Raw genomic sequence first — 18759 nt, 5'->3', positions numbered from 1 at the left:
ATTGCTTCTCCCTGACCCCTTCTCTATCATACCTATTCACTGACAACTAATGTCCAAAACCTCCACACACACTATCATCTCTCTAACCTTAATATACACTATCAGATAGGCTATACTGTATAGGCCAGGTAAACAATCAACCAGTGATACATATTGATTGGTTACCTGGGTACTGTCACCACCACTATATGTTCTGTCAGATGTTGGAATGCTGATCTGCTCGTTACAGCACAAAGCTACAGGGAACATCACTCATATGACATCTGCTCACTACCCCCAAAACATCCTTTCCAAATCAATATGCAATTGGAATAGCAATCATGCTATCAATCAGGTGTACCTTAGTTTGAATAGATTTTCATTACATTCAATGTTTTTATTAAATCTAATTTATTAAAAACATCTGATAGGATATTGCGTGCATATAGATGGGCACACATTTTTGAGGTGCATACACACGTTCTACTGTACTCGGCCAAGTCAGCTATTCGTGGCCACCCAGGCTGACAATCAAGCATGTGTACAGGCTCCACCCCCTTCAGCTCATTGTTCTCCGCACGCCATACCTTCTCCTGCATAGCAACATATGCATTGCTCTACTAAAGCAGCTCAAGGTGTCTGTAAAGCACTTGGCCTCTGATCTATCGCCCGAAGAAGAGTCCCGATCAATTGTTTCATTTAGATCTAATGCACTCACTGAATCTAAAGCCTAATCTGTGAAAAATTAAAAAAAAAAATTTTTAAACTAGGGCATGAAATATCACTCAAGGGGCCATATGCAATTACATTTTTCTCCTGAGTTTTCTCCTGGGTGATATTTTAAAATTTGTCAATAAAATGCATTTTAAGCCATCAGAAAGCAAGAAAAGGTTTAAAATAATTTTGATAGTCCTTTTTGCATTTATTTTTGGGTACTTTTTTAGTTGAAAAGTGCTGGAAAGTTATTCTAATTTGAAGATGAAAAATTATCTCCTGGGAGAAAACTCAGGTGAAAAAGTGAATTGCATATGGTCCAAAGGCTTAATGGTCCACTCTTAGCCCAACTGAGGCTGGCAGAAGTACAGAGGGATTGTGGGCACTAATAGTACTCAGTCAATGTTTGCATAACTTTCTTCGGCATCAAGCACTACAGAGTCAGCGACTGATGCAGCACAGTCTATATTCAATAGCCAACATGTATCAGATATCAATCATTTACCTAGTTAAATAATTTATCCCCACATCCAAAACGTCACCAGAGCCTTCAATTTCCACCTCCACAACATCTCCAAGATCCGCCCCTTCCTGACCCTGGACACTACCAAGCTGCTCATTTATGCCCACATCATCTCCCTGCTTAAAGGGACTCCGAGCAGTGCAGAAACTATGGAAAGATGCATATCATTTTAAAGCTCTCTTTCTCCTCTTTCCGATGATATATAAACCACTGCCCTACGCCTTTTAGTTTTCGCTATTTTTGCGATTGAAATTGCCGCGGCCGCGAAAATAAAGAAAACTAAAAGGCGTAGGGCAACGATTTAGGTGTCGCCAGAAAGAGGAGAAAGAGAGCTTTAAAATGATATCCATCTTTCCATAGTTACATTGTATTACACAGGCCGACTTTTTTTGCTGAATGGAGTTGCTGACACTGGGGAAAGTGTCGTCCTGTGTAATACAAGTAGCTATGGAAAGATGGATATCATTTTAAAGCTCTCTTTCTCCTCTTTCTGGCGACACCTAAATCGTCGCTCTACGCCTTTTAGTTTTCTTTATTTTCGCGATTGGCGTAGGGCGGTGATTTATATATCATTGGAAAGAGGAGAAAGAGAGCTTTAAAATGAAATGCATCTTTCCATAGTTTCTGCACTGCTCGGAGTCCCTTTAATTACTGCAACTCCCTTCTGTCTGGCTTTACCTTGAACCGCATTGCCCCCCTTCAATCAGGCATGAATGTGGCTGCGAGAGTCATCCATTCTTCACACTGTTCCGTATCCACATCCCCCCTCTGTAAATCTCTGCACTGACTCCCAATCCACTTCAGGATAAGGCATTCTGTGCCTGGCCTATAAGCCTGTGCATAAAACCTCTGCCCTACCTACATTTCAGAGTTTGTTCACAGATATACACCAAGTTGCCACCTCCGGTCCTCCAACGGCCTTTGCCTAACTGCCCCACGCATTTCCTACTCCCATGCACACCTACAGGATTTCTCATGAGCCTCCCCCACCCTATCGAACTCCCTTCCATCACCCATGAGACTCGCCCCCTCCTTTAACACATTCAAGCATGCCCTCAAAACCCACCTCTTCAAGATGGCCTACCCAGCCCCTACCACACAGTAATTCTTTACTCAATACTTATTCTACAGTCCTACTTAGTGTATTCATCTCCACTTCCCGTAGATTTTAAGCTTTTGGCAGGGTCCTCTCTTTCCTAGTGAATTCTACATGATTGTGAGCCACCATCACTGTGCTCCTTTCCTTTCCACCTCATGCTTCAATTACTGGGCCTACCTAACCAGTTCCAAATTTGCCTATTATAGCTTTCTTCTATGTTGTATAACCTCGTTATATTAAAGGGGTTTTGTGGACTGTTTCAGTAAACAAAAACTGCCACTTACCTGGAGCTTCTATCTCCCCCCTGCAGCTGAAATGTCCCGCGGCGTCCTCCTCCGATACTCCGTTGCCCGCCGCCGGTCCCGTTGTAGTATTCGTCTAACGAGACGAATAATGCTCACTCCCGCACGCGTCATTGGGAGCTTACTGTGCAGACGCAGTATGAAGTTTTCTTGTACTGCTCCTGTGCAGTAAGCTCCCGATGACGTGTGGGGGCGGGCGTGCGCCCCGCCCATGGCAGCGCAGCCGCAGTCTAATCAGATGGCTGATTAGACCGGCACCGGCGGCAGGGAACGGAGGATCGGAGGAGGACGGTGCAGGACATTTCAGCTGCAGGGGGCCGATAGAAGCCCCAGGTAAGTGGCAGTTTTTGTTTATTGAAACAGCCAACAGAACTCCTTTAAATCTGCCCTCCTTTGTACCGGTGTATTTATGGTCCAGCACTGCATAATATGTTGGCGCTTTATAAATACAATAAATAATAATAAATAGCCATCTGATGTGTTGCAATATTCTCCCCTGCCTAAAACACATTTTTATGCAGTTGTCTCACATTTGAATTGTACAGTGTTGTGTCATACGTACCTAGATATATAGATATAAATAAAGAATAGTAATAATTAAAGGGGTATGTCTGAATCAGAACTGGTCCAGGCATTTACAGTATATTTATACATCTAGCTTGGAAGTCTAATAGCCTAGATCATTAGTTACTAATCATTTGGATTATTTGTTTCACCAGTATGGATCTCTGCCAGTAAGTCAGCATTTACTGCCAACTTTTCTCCTGCATGTCTATTTGGTTGTCATTCCCTCCCCACCCCCACATTGTACTCCTCTAGAATCACCTCCTCACATTCACGTATATAAGATTTTACACGTGCTTCACCCCTCCTCTGGAATTCCCTTCCACAAGACATCTGTGACTCAGCAACCTTTGTTATCCTTAAACGCTCCCTCAAAACTCACTTTTTCCGACAAGGATACACTTTAACTTAGGCCTCTTCCGCTCTGCCCTAAGGCCAAATTGCACTCCTATTAGATATCCTAAAAACACATTGCTTCTAGGTCTGCTTATTGTATACTACCCTACTTCTTGTTCCCTCCCATTCATTTAGATTGTGAGTTCGCAAGGGCAGGGCCCTTTTGTGTCACGAAATTCATTATACATTTTATTCTGTATATTGGTGTATACCATTTGTCTGTATTATGTGACCCATGTTTGTTTCTTACTTTGTACAGCGCCACGGAATATGTTGGCGCTTTATAAATCAATGATAATAATAATAATAATAATAATAGGTACCCCTTTACAAATACACCTGACTGTGCCAGATATAAAAACAATGCTTCCAGATATGGGCAGCATGCATGTGTATTGTATAAAAGGATTTGGTTATCTATATAACAATAGGCATACACAAAAAACTGTTAATTCAATGGAAGAATGTTTCAATTCGTAAACACAAATCTGGTAACAAATGCCTGTTTCTCATTCCATCAAGTTGCACCAAGAATGACACATTCCTAAAGACTGCTGTCTTATGTCTAGGGGTAGCAGGCCACATAGATATGTCTTTTTATGGGGCCAGCACCATATCATTCAAGGAAAAAAACACTAATAAGATAAGGACTGTCAAGCTGTCAGCTGAGCAGACACAAGGCAGATTGTGTTAGCTTAGCTGATGAAGGTTGCTTATTTACACCAGAATATTCTCCCTCTCTGCAGAACAATTACAAAACATCTGGCAGACCTACAGGTCACCCCACAGTTTATCAGAATAAAGCTATGCTATTCAAAAGCCAGTGGAAATGTCCGACAAATTACAGATATTCACTATATTGGGAAAAATGGAACCAAATGACAATGACTAGCGACCGATATTGGGTATCTTGCTCGATCCATCCTGTGGATCAACTCAAATGACTGTTGGGCAGATATCCTGCAGTCGGCAAACTGTGTACAATGTCATTTAAATGACACTGTTCTATAGAATGTGTGCATGTCATGCGTAATGTAATGTCAATTCTGCTTGTGCGCACACCATATCGGTGTTTAATTTCTATTCGATTTTTGTACCAAAAGCAGTACATTTTTTTTTAAAAAAAGCTTTTCTTTATAGCGTAAGCATTTTTTTTACCGCTTGCAAGTTGCGGCCTTGCAAGCAGTCCGCAAGCATGCGTACAACATAAAAAACACACTTAAAAAAATAAATACTGTATAAAAAAAAATTGTCTACACCTTTTAACCACTTCACAACTGAGGGGGTTTTGGCGCTTGAGCACCAGAGCAATTTTCACCTCTCAGCGCTCCTTCCATTCATTCGTTAATAACTTTATCACTACTTATCACAATGAAATGAACTATATCTTGTTTTTTTCGCCACCAATTAGGCTTTCAATGGGTGGTACATTAAGCCAAGAATTATTTTATACTAAATGTTTTTTAATGGGAAAATAAGAAAAAAAAATTGGAAAAAAATAATTTTCAGTTTTCTGCCATTATAGTTTTTAAATAATGCATGCTACCATAATTAAAATTCACGTAAGTTATTGGCCCATTTGTACCAGTTGTTACACCATTTAAATTATATCCCTATTACAATGGCTGGCGCCAATATTTTATTTAGAAATATTTAAAGGTGCCTTTTTTTAAGTTTTGCGGCCATCAATATTTACAAGCCCATAATTTAAAAGATAACTAATATACCCCCTTGACATACATATGAAAAAAAGTTCAGTCGATGAGGTAACTATTTATATTTTTTTTCCTTGTCTTTTTTTTATATATAAAAAAAATGTTTGGATACCCTAGGGAGAGTGTGGGAAGGAAATGGTTAATTTTACATGTAAAAAAATGCTTTTAATGAAAAAAAATATTTGTTGATGTAATTTTACTACTTGGCCACAAGATGGCCTCAGTCATTTTATTTAAATGTGTCCTGTAAGCAGAGTATGTATGCTTACAGGAAGCATACTGTGGATGTGTAACTTTTTTTTTTCACGATCGCAGCTTTTCACTGAAGCCGGCGATCGTTGCAAAGGGTACTTTGATCAATAAATGGAAACTGCCATTCATTCCTTGCTCACGGAGCGGCGATGTGAACAAGCCCTGGAATGCGCGCACGAGCGAGCAGAAGCGCGTGGACAACGGCAGTAGCGGAAGGGATACCTATATCTATGCCCTGGGTGCAGAAGTAAAGTTTAAAGGGGCATAGATGTACTGTACGGTGGCGGTGAAGTGGTTGAACGCAGATGTTTGTATTGTATCCGCCTGATGTGATGATACTGTATGCGTCCGACACCAGGGGGCGTACGTAGCATCATCAGAGTGACACGCCGGAGGACATGTGATCGCCAAGGGACAGGAACTAACGAGGGAGGAAGAAGAGGTAATTGCTGCCAGGGATTGCCGAGAAGATGTCAGGAATGCGCTCGCAGGGAACATGCAAGGTGCCGGCGAGGGATCCCACACGCCAACAATGCTGCAGGTGAGTAATAGCAATTACTGGATAAGCCTGACTCGTCCATACCGGTTCTAGCTTTTTTTTTTTAAGGACGAGTCAGGCTCATCCTTGGCTAGGGAGGTTAAATGAGTTGGTCATTTTCAGCATCTGTGTGCAGACACAATTGGAAAGACTCATCGTTTGTCTTTGCCACTGGTAAAATAGTTTCCGCAATGTTTGTGGTTTGTTTGCGACTACTTTTGTATAACCTGTGCACGGACTGCGCAGTGTAAAACTCAAGCCAAATACTGAAGATGTCAAAAATTCTCTATCTGAGTCAGGCCACGTCAGTAAACAGCAGTAAATCTAAGAGACTAGAGCAAGCATGCCCCAGTATGAGGAACATTTTGACAGAGAGAGGGTTACCACGAGGTCTGTGGCCTCCTGATCTATAGCTGAATAAACAGGATGGCACCAAAGAAGAGTGGGTGGGTGGGGGCATCCTGAGATTCCTCATAAGAAACAGCCACTATTCATTGCCCCCTCCTCTCTTCTCTGCCTCCAGCACCAGTTTCATCTTCCCTCCTCAGTTAACCTGCCCCCATTGCACTCCCCTACTAGACTGGCCTCAAGTAGGCAAGCCGTGATCCAAAAGTAATGGTTGCTGTGGCAACCATGTTTACAAAAGGGATGCAGAGATAATGCCCAAGCCTTTCTAAATCACTGGAGCCAAATGTTGTTCCTCCCTCCAGCCTACCTCCCCCTTCCCCAAACCTCCTACACAGCTGACATTCTAATGAAAAATGGACCAGAGACGTGAGGCAGCGCCGATCTGAGCACACAGCACATAAAGGACCGAGAAAAGGGGAAGCAGCTAATAATGTGTTTACTATAAATCTATAGCAGCTCTGTTACTTTTTCTCTTCAGTGCTGCATTCCAACCAAGACACAAAATGGGCCTCATGGATAATGGTCCAATTAATGTCAAGAATGGAGAGTCGCTATTGTTCTAGGCAAATCGGCTTCTTGCTCATGTGTTCATTTACTTCTATTCTACAACGCTTGCCTAAACGTTTGTGGACACCTCTTCCAAATAACGGGTTTGGCAGTTTCATCCACATGCATCATTACAGCAGTAAGTCATACATGCAACCAGGCAATCTTTATAGTCAAACATCTGCATTCTAATGGGCCAAATAAATGAATTCCTGTTTTTCTATTAAAGTAAACCTGAGGTGAAAATAAACTGATGAGATAAACAATTATATTTATCCCTAAAAAGACACACTGGAGGGCGCTGCCCAAAGAGGACTGTTGGGTTAATAGCAATGCCAGTAACCCTGTACAGTGTAAACTGCCTCCTGCTGCAACCACCTAGGGTGGGATACTCCCCTATCCCCACCTAAAGAAAAGCAAATATGAATGTAGTCAGGGGTGCGCTGGACATAAGTTAATACACAATTGCTGTTCTAATTACAGACTTTTTATTGTGAATATTATCACCAAGTGCCATAAATCTCAGCCATATACACTCTCATGCATTCATCCTTTCGTACAGAGAGCAAGCTGGTTCTCTTTTAGAAATAAACACCTCAACAATTGTGAGTTTCAAAATTGCCACAACTGTCACATAAATGACAGAATGTTAAAATATAAAAAATTACAACGTAGTGTATTCTCTTAAAAATGAGCTAGTATGCCTGAATTTTCTATATATTCCTAGGGATACCGCACAATTCCCGTACAAAATGTAGGTCCTGAAACGGAAAATGTATGTCCCAAGTGGTATAGACTCTAACTGTATAATAGCAGTCACTGGCCGTTATGCTAGGAATATATAGAAAATTCAGGCATACTAGCTCATTTTTAAGAGAATACACTACGTTGTAATTTTTTGTACGAAAAGGATGAATGCATGAGAGTGTATATGGCTGAGATTTATGGCACTTGGTGATAATATTCACAATAAAAAGTCTGTAATTAGAACAGCAATTGTGTATTAACTTATGTCCAGCGCACCCCTGACTACATTCACAATTATATTTATCCTCCTACTCCTAAAAATGACTTTTTTCAGTATCTCAGGGTTTTATTTTATATTTAAACATTCACAAAGTAGGTTGAATGTTTTACTGTCTCTAATCAGTGGCAGCCTATTAAGTGTCCCAGAGTTAAAACACATGAACTATTGACCTTTTTATCTCTCTCTCCCCTGCCCTCAGTAGTTGTTTTCTGCCAGAAAAACTTTTATGACTGTTAATTAGCTTATCAGTGATGTTTACTATATTGCCTTCCAGGTCTGTAAATTAACTCTTTCAGGCAGAAAAATAAAGCAAGTAAAACAGCCTGGTTATTAATATGTTTTGCACTGTACATACACCTGTTTATCTCATCATGTCACCTCGGGTACACTTTAAACATTTATTTACTGTGTTTACACAATGATGACATATTACACTGCTCGTTACAGGATCATTCATGTAATTTATGGTCATCCAAATCCTTTACAATACATTTTATTACAATTATTATTGATTTATATAGCACCATCATCTTATGCTGTATACTTACTTGATGATGGATTGGGAAACCTCACAGCGACGCCTCCCAGCAAACGAGGTTCCCCCGATCAATGTTTTTGCCTGCGGTTACGATCACGCCACTTTGCGTGAGAGTCATCGGGGATCTTAATGATCCGATCCGCTGTGACGGTTGTTATTGCCACATGTTGCTAAGCATCATTAGCCTAATTGCGCACTCGTACTTGTGAGTTCCAGGAAACGATCGCTCGTCGCAAAAAAAAAAAAAAAAATCAATAGTCGTCGGAAAAATCGCCCGAAGTATTACAAGGTGGGTACAAGCCTTTAGCGTGGTACAAATATCATAGATATTTTACAAGCAAGTTACTTTGTGAGCTGTGATGGGGCACAATGTATCTGCTCATGGTACACTGGGAACGCACAGTTGTGTATCCAGCGTGAGTGTGAACTGAGCCTTACTGGTATTTACGCTATCAGCATAACGTAGGTTGTACTAACATGTGCCATTATTTTCTGTGGCACTGGATTGTACATAAATAGAACAATACCAAGATACAATAGAAGCCCTGCCCATACAAGGTTACAGTCCGAGGGGATGATTGCTGGACAAAACAGATAAGGAATAATGCACACAATTTTGGGTTTGGGAGACAACCATAGTCATTTGAGAAAATGGAGGAAAACATGGAAAAAACATATGACCACAGTTCCATGATGGGGATCAAGCCTATGATCCTGCAATTGAAAGGTGAGGCTGCCACCTACATAGCCACCATGCTTAACACTCCCTGGGCCCGATTCAATTCACTTTTTCTCCCAAGTTTTATCCTAGGAGATAATTTTTCATCCTTTGTTTAAAATAACATTTGCACTCTGCAACTGAAAAAAGTACCAACAAGTAGATGAAAATGTGCTGTCAAAATGTTCTTGCTTGCTGTTGGCTTAAAAGGCATTTTATTTATAACTAGTGACTTAGCCCCTGTCACTAATACCGCCGCGCGCATGCACACCCGCCCCTTCTGTCCCCGCCCTCCTAAGGCTCTCCGCAGTGCAAAAAAGCACTGACACAGGGGCGGACGCAGGGGCATTAGGGTTTTATTATATAGGATGTGAAAATATCACCTAGGAGAAAACGTAGGAGATAAAGCGAGTTGGATCGGGCCCACTGACTTCTACAGTGGGCCGTGTTGTCATAAAACTGACGGTATTATGTCTGCTTCGGGGAGGCGAGTCCACCACCACCTCCTGAGGGATTTTAAGCCTTTTAGAACCTTTTATCCTGCTGGCGCCTCTGTTCACTCTTATATTACCAATATCCACCCCTGGTGAAGGGGTTGATCCCCATTTTTCCTTAGCTACAGGCTTTTAATCCTGAGTGAGGACAAGTCTAATCTCCTCACCTGCCTATACAGTGGTTACTTAGGCGGTAACCCACGTTTGTGAGTATATACATTGTATTATTTTCATTTCCAACCCCTTGTTTTGCATACTACACTATATTAAGTTCTCTGTATTTCTTTTGTCTTTATCATAAATATATTTTGTTCAGTCTAATACAACCATAAAAACTCTGCAGTTCTTATCAACTGAGAAGTGGAGTCAGGGTTTAAGACTCCCACATGAGCACTACTACCCTGTCTATGCTTTAAAGAGAACCTGAGGTGGGGATCTTAGAACGAAATCTATACACATAGGCTGGGTCTGGCTATAGTGCCGAGCCTCTGTTGCTATTTGAATCCCCTTAGGGTCCTTTTACACTTAATCAGTTGATATCAATTATAACTGAAAGAAAACTGATTTTCAAAGTAATGCCCATGTTTTCCTATGGGCTCTTTCACACTTAACGCGTTTTAACTGAAATCTTCTTCACAATGCACTGCTATGGAAAAAACACGAACCAACGCGCACTAACGCATACCAACTGATTAAGTGTAAATGGGGCCTTAGGCCTCGTTCACATCTAGCCAACGCAGATGGCTGTGCGATCGGAACGCAGCGCATCTGATCGCACACCATCTGCGCTGCTGATCCCATCCATTGACAGTGATGGGATCAGCTCTGCGGTGCGGGCAAAATGCAGGCAGCAGTACCCAAGCACTTCCCAGTGCATCGTACTGCTGCGCAGCACAGTAGATGTGAACGGTAGAAGGGCAGTCTATGCCCTTCTGCCGTCCCTGCATTTCAGCACATCATATGCGCTTCCATATCCGCACGGAAGCGCGTATGATGTGAACAAGGCATTAAGTCCCCCCTGCGCTCCGCTCTCCCCCATAAATTACAGCCACGCTGGCGACACGCAGCGTGTCGCAGCGGGCTGTATTTACCTCCCTAGTGTCACTCACGCCGCTCTCCTGGCTCCTGCAGAGCGCCGGTCCCCGCCCGCGTCCCTTCCCTCGCTGCTGATTGGAGGGAAGGGACGCGGGCGGTGACCGGCGCTCTGCAGGAGGCGGGGGAAGCGGCGTGAGTGACATTAGCTAGGTAAACATTGCCCGACAGCGCGGCTGTAATTTATTATTATTATTTTTTTTTATTTATATAGCGCCAACATATTCTGCAGCGCTTTACAAAGCACAATAAGACGACAAGGGGAACATAGATACAACTAACAAATATACAGCAGAGTTCCAAGCAGCACAAATATTGTTACAAAGACAGTAAACATTAGGAGGATGACCCTGCCCTTGCGAGCTTACAATCTAATGGGTAGTGGGGGACACACTAGGTAAGGGGGTGGAGGATGGATGAGGCAGTGATTCTTTGCCTCTGATTACATTGTGACAAATAAGTAAATAAAGGGCTATAGAATGTTATAAGCTTGTCTGAAAAGGTGTGTTTTAAGAGTGCGTTTGAAGATGTCCAGGTTTGGAGCATGACGTACAGGCTGTGGAAGAGGGTTCCAGATAAGGGCTGATGCTCGTGTAAAGTCCTGGATGCGAGCATGAGAGGAGGTGATCAGCTTAGAGGCCAGGAGAATTTCTTGGGAGGATCGAAGGTTGCGGGAGGGACAATATCTTGAGATTAGTGAGGAGATGTATGGAGGAGACAACTTGTGGAGGGCTTTGTATGTTAGAGTCAGGAGTTTGAACTGGATCCTCTGGGTAATGGGTAACCAGTGGAGAGAACGGCACAGTGGGGCTGCATCGGAAGAGCGTGTGGAAAGGTGAATGAGGTGGGCCGCTGCATTTAGAAGGGATTGGAGAGGAGCTAGCCTGTTTTTTGGTAGGCCACAGAGCAGGGTGTTGCAGTAGTCTAGGCGGGAGATGATTAAGGCATGAACAAGCATTTTGGTGGCCTCTTGTGTGAGGAAGGGACGGATACGGAATATATTTTTGAGCTGGAAATAGCAGGTGGTGGTTAATGAGGCAATGTGAGGTTTAAAGGAGAGCTCTGAGTCAAGTATAACCCCCAAGCAGCTAGAATGGAGCGCAGGGGGGACTTAGGGGGGATTCAAATAGCAACAGAGGCTGGGCACTATAGCCAGACTTAGCCTCTGTGTATATATTTCATTGTAAGATCCCCACCTCGGGTTCTCTTTAAGACTTATGCTGTCAGGTATTTGAACTAAGCAGGACAGACAGCATGAGTCACCAGAGGAGATGCGTTGATGAATGAGTCACTGACATGTTTGAGTGACCTGTAGAATTTTTTTTATAGCATAGGGCAAAGTAAAAGGTGTTCAGGAAAGAAATAGCATCCATATAACAGTGGATTCATATGTATGGATCCACTATAGGGTCACTATGCGGCTTTGGAGGATTATGAAGTTTTCTGCTGAAGCTAGACATTTTTATCTACTGATGCAGAGATAATAGCTAGCACCCTGGGTCACTGCATGTGCATTAATATATGAATGTTGACAGGGGTGGACAATCTTTTTAAAGACCTGACCGCTTTGAGTGATCGGCCACTTTCTAAGCTTTTCTTTACCCATCTATACTGTGGAAAGCTATATAAATCTATTCACACCACAAGATGTCAAAGTGCACAGGGCATCTATGCAAGGGGTGATGGAAAGGTCAATGCCCAGCTGAAATACAGAGCATCTGAGCACATTTCAACATGGTGATAAAGGTATAACGCTATACCGAACCTGCATGTACATTCCTACAAAGTGCTGATACAAACGGAGTGCACTGCTTAGTTAGCTTATTTCTAGCACTGTGTTGTTATTGTGAGTGAAGCTCTGTAAGTTATACAAAGAAGACACATTGTGCTGGAACTATGTGTTTGCTTCAGACTAGTGTCTCTTTCCTTTCTGAAGGCGAACAATGAAAAGAAAAGGGTCAAAGACAGGAACTGCATTGCTTACATAGGAAGTGTATGTAAGCCACGTCAGTGCTTTGTAAATCAGGGCACTATATTATGCACAGTGCTTAATCCATGTATCCACTTCCTCCATGACCTTTAGAGCAATGAATGAAGCTATAGGCGTTCTCACAACTAGCCAGATAGCTTGCAATCCAGCAGTCAGGTTTTCACCATTAGTAAAAAATGTGAAAACTTTATGTGCGCAGAATGCTTTAAAAAGTTATTAAAAAGATGCCATCCTTGTAAATGTGAACTAGAAAGGGGTTCTCAAAGTCCTTAGCAATACAGTGCAGCAGTTATCCAGCTGACATCACACATACTGATAGCCAAGAGAGTGAAAAGGGGGGTAAGTTACTAAACTGAGTTACATGTGCGTACCAGAAACATGGAGATGCATGTAATTCAGGCATCTGATTGCTCCATTTGGCTCTAATTTGCTGTGATCATGACCATATTTTTTTCATTCTTCAAACCCAAAATAAGAACACGGGACTCCAGGAAAGGTCTATTAAGAATTACTTCAACAGATGCCATTATTATCTTATAGGAGGTCTTCTTATCATATCTAAGCTATGGATGTTTGCTCATAAAGAGGTATAATGCTGCTACCTCAAGCTCAGTTTTCTTGCTTACTTTTATTTTACATTTGCAAAACCTCACGCCAGCAGTACCTACTGGAAGAGCCCATCTTTTAGGGCTTCTAGGAGGTGAAAGTCAAGAGACTCCTATGTCACATAGCTTAAACTCTGTTTTTTTACCATAACTTCCACTGACATATGATCAGAGCCGGGACAGGGTCCTCCGGTAACCAAGGCTGAGACACTAAAGTGCGCCCATACATCCCTCCCACCCCAGCTGTCACACACTGATTGCTATTAGAGCAGGTACGTCAAACCGGTCCTACGAGGGCCGAGATCCTCACACATTTTTGATACAGCTCAAATTAATTGATGGGTCTGAATCAGGAAAGGTGTGGTCCATCAGGTAGGACACATTACTCTCTTTCTCAGTCCATCCTAAACACTGGCATGGATCTGGCCCTCCAGACCTGGAATTCGACATGTGACTAAGAGGCGTGTATTAGACTAAGAGGCGCCCCAGGGCCCCCAACACCTTAATCTCTAGTTATCTGGTTAGCAGTCACTGTCATGCATCCCCATTTTTTGATCTGAAGTATAGTCCCCTGTATGGAAGGAAGGAAAGGTTAGTAGTTGGGGGCATCACAGCTTTGGGCCCCCCTGCGATGGCAGGTCCTGCTCCCCCAAGTTACGCCCTGATCTATTGGCTTGAAATTTCAAGCCATAAGCAACCAATTTGTGGCTGGGGAGACATGTTAAAAGGCCTGTAGACACCTGCAATGTAGGATGCTGGAATAAGCTGTTTGTGATCGTTTATTTTTTAAAGGAAAATTCAAACATGCCATTTACAAGAGACAGGATCAGCAATCTAATGCTTACACTTACATATCTATTCAGGAATGCAAACATCAAATGTAAATCACTGCTTTAGCTGCTTTTCAATGACACACATGGAATGTTCAGAGCTATTATAAGAAGGGGAAGTTGTGTTAACCTGTTGTATATTGTTGTCAGCAGGCTTCAGAAGTGATACAATGTTGGGATGAGCTCTGTAGAAGTTCCTGTGCAGATGTGAAGCATGTTTCTGGTTGGTCTCTAAAGGAATTCAGGAAGGGAAGAATGCTATTGTTCTGGACTGCAAGTTTCCAGGAAGAATAACTGAATATGCGGTCGCACTTAAAATAAAACGTGAGCACCAAGCAGCAATTGTGTCTGATCTCATCTCAAGGAACATTTAAAGAGGAACTCTGCTAAATAAAGAAAATGTTTGAAAAACATATAGATGGGGCCTCAGCTGGCAAGCTACCCAGCCAGTGGATCCAGCCCCCGCATAGCACCCTTACTAAAAAATGACTGTTCATTGACTGTATGCTTCACAGCATTACTTTATTCTTTACAAAAGCACTGCATGGAAGGGATCAACACGAAAAAGCTAACCAGCCCTCCTACTCATTTGTACACTATTTTGGCAGTTGGACTGAGCAACTGATGTTCAGTAAGTGCTTTTATAAACAAAGAAATACCTGAGACTCTCCCATGAGAAGATGAGCTAGTCCAATATTTGTCAGATTAGTCTGATTTTCACTACCTATTGTAAGTGACAGCAACATAGAAAAAAAGTTATTTGTAGCACATTTTACGGTACTTATCCGTTAGCCGGGCGCATCCGGCAGGTGGCGCTGTTGTTGCTAATTTCATTCATACTTACTTCACGTACTAGTGTGTGAATGGAACCGCCGCAGGTGGCGCTAATTACATTTCTACGGAACGTAACAGTACAGTGTTAATGTCAACTAATAGATTGTGTTTGAAGTGACCGGAAACTGTCACTTAATGGAATTAAAATGAAGACGGCGGCAATGTAACAGATGAAGCTGCCGCCTTCGTCTGTTGTTCTTTTTTTTTTTTTTTCCATCCTACAACTGTCACTTTTCTGCCCTCTCTCAACTATAGAACACTGCCAGCTGAAGGGGACACGTGTGTCCCCCCACAGTCGTTCGTCGCAAGCAAACAAGCAGGATTCCCTGCCTCGACGAACGACTCTGGGGGGACACTCATGTCCCCGCAGGCTGCCAGCATTGTATAGAAGCGAGAGGGCAAAGGGGGAGAAGAACAACAGACGAAGGCGGCGGCTTCATCTGTTACATTGCCGCCGCCTTCATTTTAATTCCATTAAGTGACAGTTCCGGCCACTTCAAACACTCTATTAGTTGACATTAACACTGTATTGTTACATTCCGTAGAAATGTAATTAACGCCACCTGCGGCGGTTCCATTCACACACTATTACGTGAAGTAAGTATGAATGAAATTAGCAACAACAGCGCCACCTGCCGGATGCGCCCGGCTAACGGATAAGTACCCATTTTACTCTGAGAAATCCAGGGCTGTGGAGTCGGTACAAAAATCATCCGACTCCACCTCCTCATTTTATGAAACCACCGACTCCAACTCCGACTCCGGGTACCCAAATTTGCTCCAACTCCAACGTCTAATTCTTACCAGGACTGTGGATTTGGTACAAAAATCAACCGACTCCCGACTCCGACGTTTATGAAACCACTGACTGTGACTCCAACTCCACGACTCCTCAGCCCTGGAGAAATCTACATTTTATATGCATATATTTTTAATTTTTTTGCGATAGCAGTAATTTAAGTAGAGACATTCGGGTTTGGCGTCAGTGGGTGGGGTGAAGCCAACCTCAGGGACAATGTGCCTAAGCCACTGTACGGTTCTGATACAATTCTGTATAATGCCTGAAGAAGAAACGCAATGTTTTGAAGGCTTGCAATAAACCATGTACAGTTAGTCATTAAAGGTGTCACCAAAATCAACGTTTGTCAGTTTGATGTCTGCATTCCTAAGCCACTGATAAAAACAGGTTCGGGAAGCCAAAATAAAAAAAAGGAGCATGGTGAGGGAAACATATAGCCAATGCCAAACCACCAGTGCCAAATAGAAATGCAGAAGCAAAGCTGAATACTGTTTATTTTTTATGGAGCACTATCATACAAACATGTTGTGCTGCACTGTGTTAATCAAAAGACCTGCGAGCTGCATTTTGTAGTGCTGACTGGCCTCACCTCAGTGCTTTAAAGAGACTCTGTAACAACATTTTCAGCCTTATTTCTTATATCCTATAAGTTCCTATACCTGTTCTAATGTGGTCTGAATTACAGCAGCCTTTTCTAGTTGCACTGTCTCTGTAATATATCTAATCTTCTTTTCTTTGTCAAGCCTTGTCGACCCAGAGAGGAATGTGCTGCCTCTGCTGTGATAGAGAGAAGTTAACAACTGCGCTGTATCATGCAATTATCATAAATAATATGCATGTGCCTTCTGTATATACAGGACTGGGGGTAAAGAGGGCCCAGTGTACAATTTGCACTGGGGTCTGTGGCTTTGCAGCTATACCCCTGTCTAATAGTAGAGGCCAATAACCAGCAATCAATTTTTCCAGTCGATTTTTTGCTACTTTTTCACGATATCATGCAACACAGTTTAACCTATTTTGGTTCCTGGACGTAGTTTCTACGCCCAGGAACCATGCGCGCTGCTGCGCGCTCCCGCGGCCGATCGCGCGCGTGCACGCGCACTCCCGGCCGCGGATTTGGTAGCCAGGGAATCAATGTATCGGGCTATGGTGCCCGATCATTGATTCCTCTCCCCCGCTGAAAAAGCGACAGCTTCTCTCGGAAGCTACGCCTTTTCTGGCCGTTCCCTTCCCGATGCGTTACTGTAAGCGTATGTTACGCTTAGAGTGACGTCATGTAAACAAACTCATGGCCGCCATCTTGTGGCCAAAAAGTAATACTACACCTGTAAAATAAATAAATCTATTGTTTACCTCCCACCCTCCCAAAACTACCCAAATAAATAAATAAAAAAAAAAACCATTACAATAAAAAAAAAAAAAAAACGTAAATATTTACCTAAGGGTCTAAACTTTTTAAACATCAATGTAAAGATGAAATATTTCTATATTTTTTTTATTTTAAACTTGTAAATAGTGATAGATGCAAAACGGAAAAAATGCACCTTTATTTCCAAATAAAATATTGTCGCCATACATTGTGATAGGGACATAATTTTAACGGTGTAATAACCGGGACATATGGGCAAATACAATACGTGAGTTTTAATTATGGAAGCATGTATTATTTTAAAACTATAATGGCTGAAAACTGAGAAATAATGATTTTTTTCCGTTTTTTCTTATTCTTCCTGTTAAAATGCATTTACAGTAAAGTGGCTCTTAGCAAAATGTACCCCCCAAAGAAAGCCTAATTGGTGGCGGAAAAAACAAGATATAGATCAGTGCATTGTGATAAGTAGTGTTAAAGTTATAGGCTAATGAATGGGAGGTGAACATTTCTCACGTGAAAACGATGGAACCTGAATGGGTTAACAAAATTTTTTTTTAAATGATGTTAAACGATGCAGGCCACCCATGATAATCGTTCATTATTGAAGACTGGCGTGTCCAATGGAATCATCTCCTCATTGACTTTCACAGGTTTTGCTGCAATCGTTTACATGATACTTCGTTTACGAGGGTGCAAACGACATTTGCAGATTCAGCCAGATGGATCGGGGAACAATTGTTCATCTTCAGAGATCCTCGATCCATCTGGCTGTAATCTGCCAGAGAGTAATTAGCTTTACATGAACTGGTAAGATCTCACAAAAGTCACAGTGAGATTGGAACATATGTGCAGTCCTAAACATCCTGCAGGCTTCTGGGAAATATTGATGATAAGGCACAGTCTGGTGACTCAGGGAAACTCTCATCAGCCAATCATCCACAGACAGCAGGTCTTCAGCAAAGGGAGGAGGAGGAGAGGAATGCAGACACCACTGGCATTAGTTTGCCAGATGGGAGACAAAAGTAAATGGGCGGAGGTTCCTAATGTGCCTGATAACTGTTCTTAGGGCTCTTTTCCACCAGGAAACATTTCTTCCTTATTTCCATGACTGCAAATAAGCTACTATGCAAACTACAGGAGCTCAATTGTGCCAAAAACGCGGATAGACGACAATTGTGCTCAGAAGAAAATTAAACCTCAGATGGACCGCACTAATGGAAACGGTCACCGCAAATGCAATGTAGTTATTAAAGGGAAGGTCCAAGCAAAATAAAAAAATGAGTTTCACTTACCTGGGGCTTCTCCCAGCCCCCTGCAGCCATCCTGTGCCCTCGCAGTCACTCACTGCTGCTCCAGTCCCCGGCTGGCAGCTTGCCGACCTCGGAGGTCGGCGGGACGCATTGCGTACATTTTTACGCATTCCC

The 18759-nt window shown here is 42.5% G+C and overlaps 1 protein-coding gene across 6 annotated transcripts in view; it reads right to left on the bottom strand.

The window, feature by feature from the left end:
- The window catches only part of LOC137521683 (BAR/IMD domain-containing adapter protein 2-like), a 172185-nt gene that overhangs the window by 26270 nt on the left and 127156 nt on the right, over nucleotides 1-18759 (bottom strand). The window lies entirely within an intron of this gene.

The sequence above is a fragment of the Hyperolius riggenbachi genome, chromosome 6 (assembly GCF_040937935.1).
Source record: "Hyperolius riggenbachi isolate aHypRig1 chromosome 6, aHypRig1.pri, whole genome shotgun sequence".
NCBI classification, from domain to species: Eukaryota; Metazoa; Chordata; class Amphibia; order Anura; family Hyperoliidae; genus Hyperolius; species Hyperolius riggenbachi.
The sequence above is the reverse complement of the archived record's forward strand: the minus strand, read 5'-3'. Positions and strand labels throughout refer to the sequence as shown.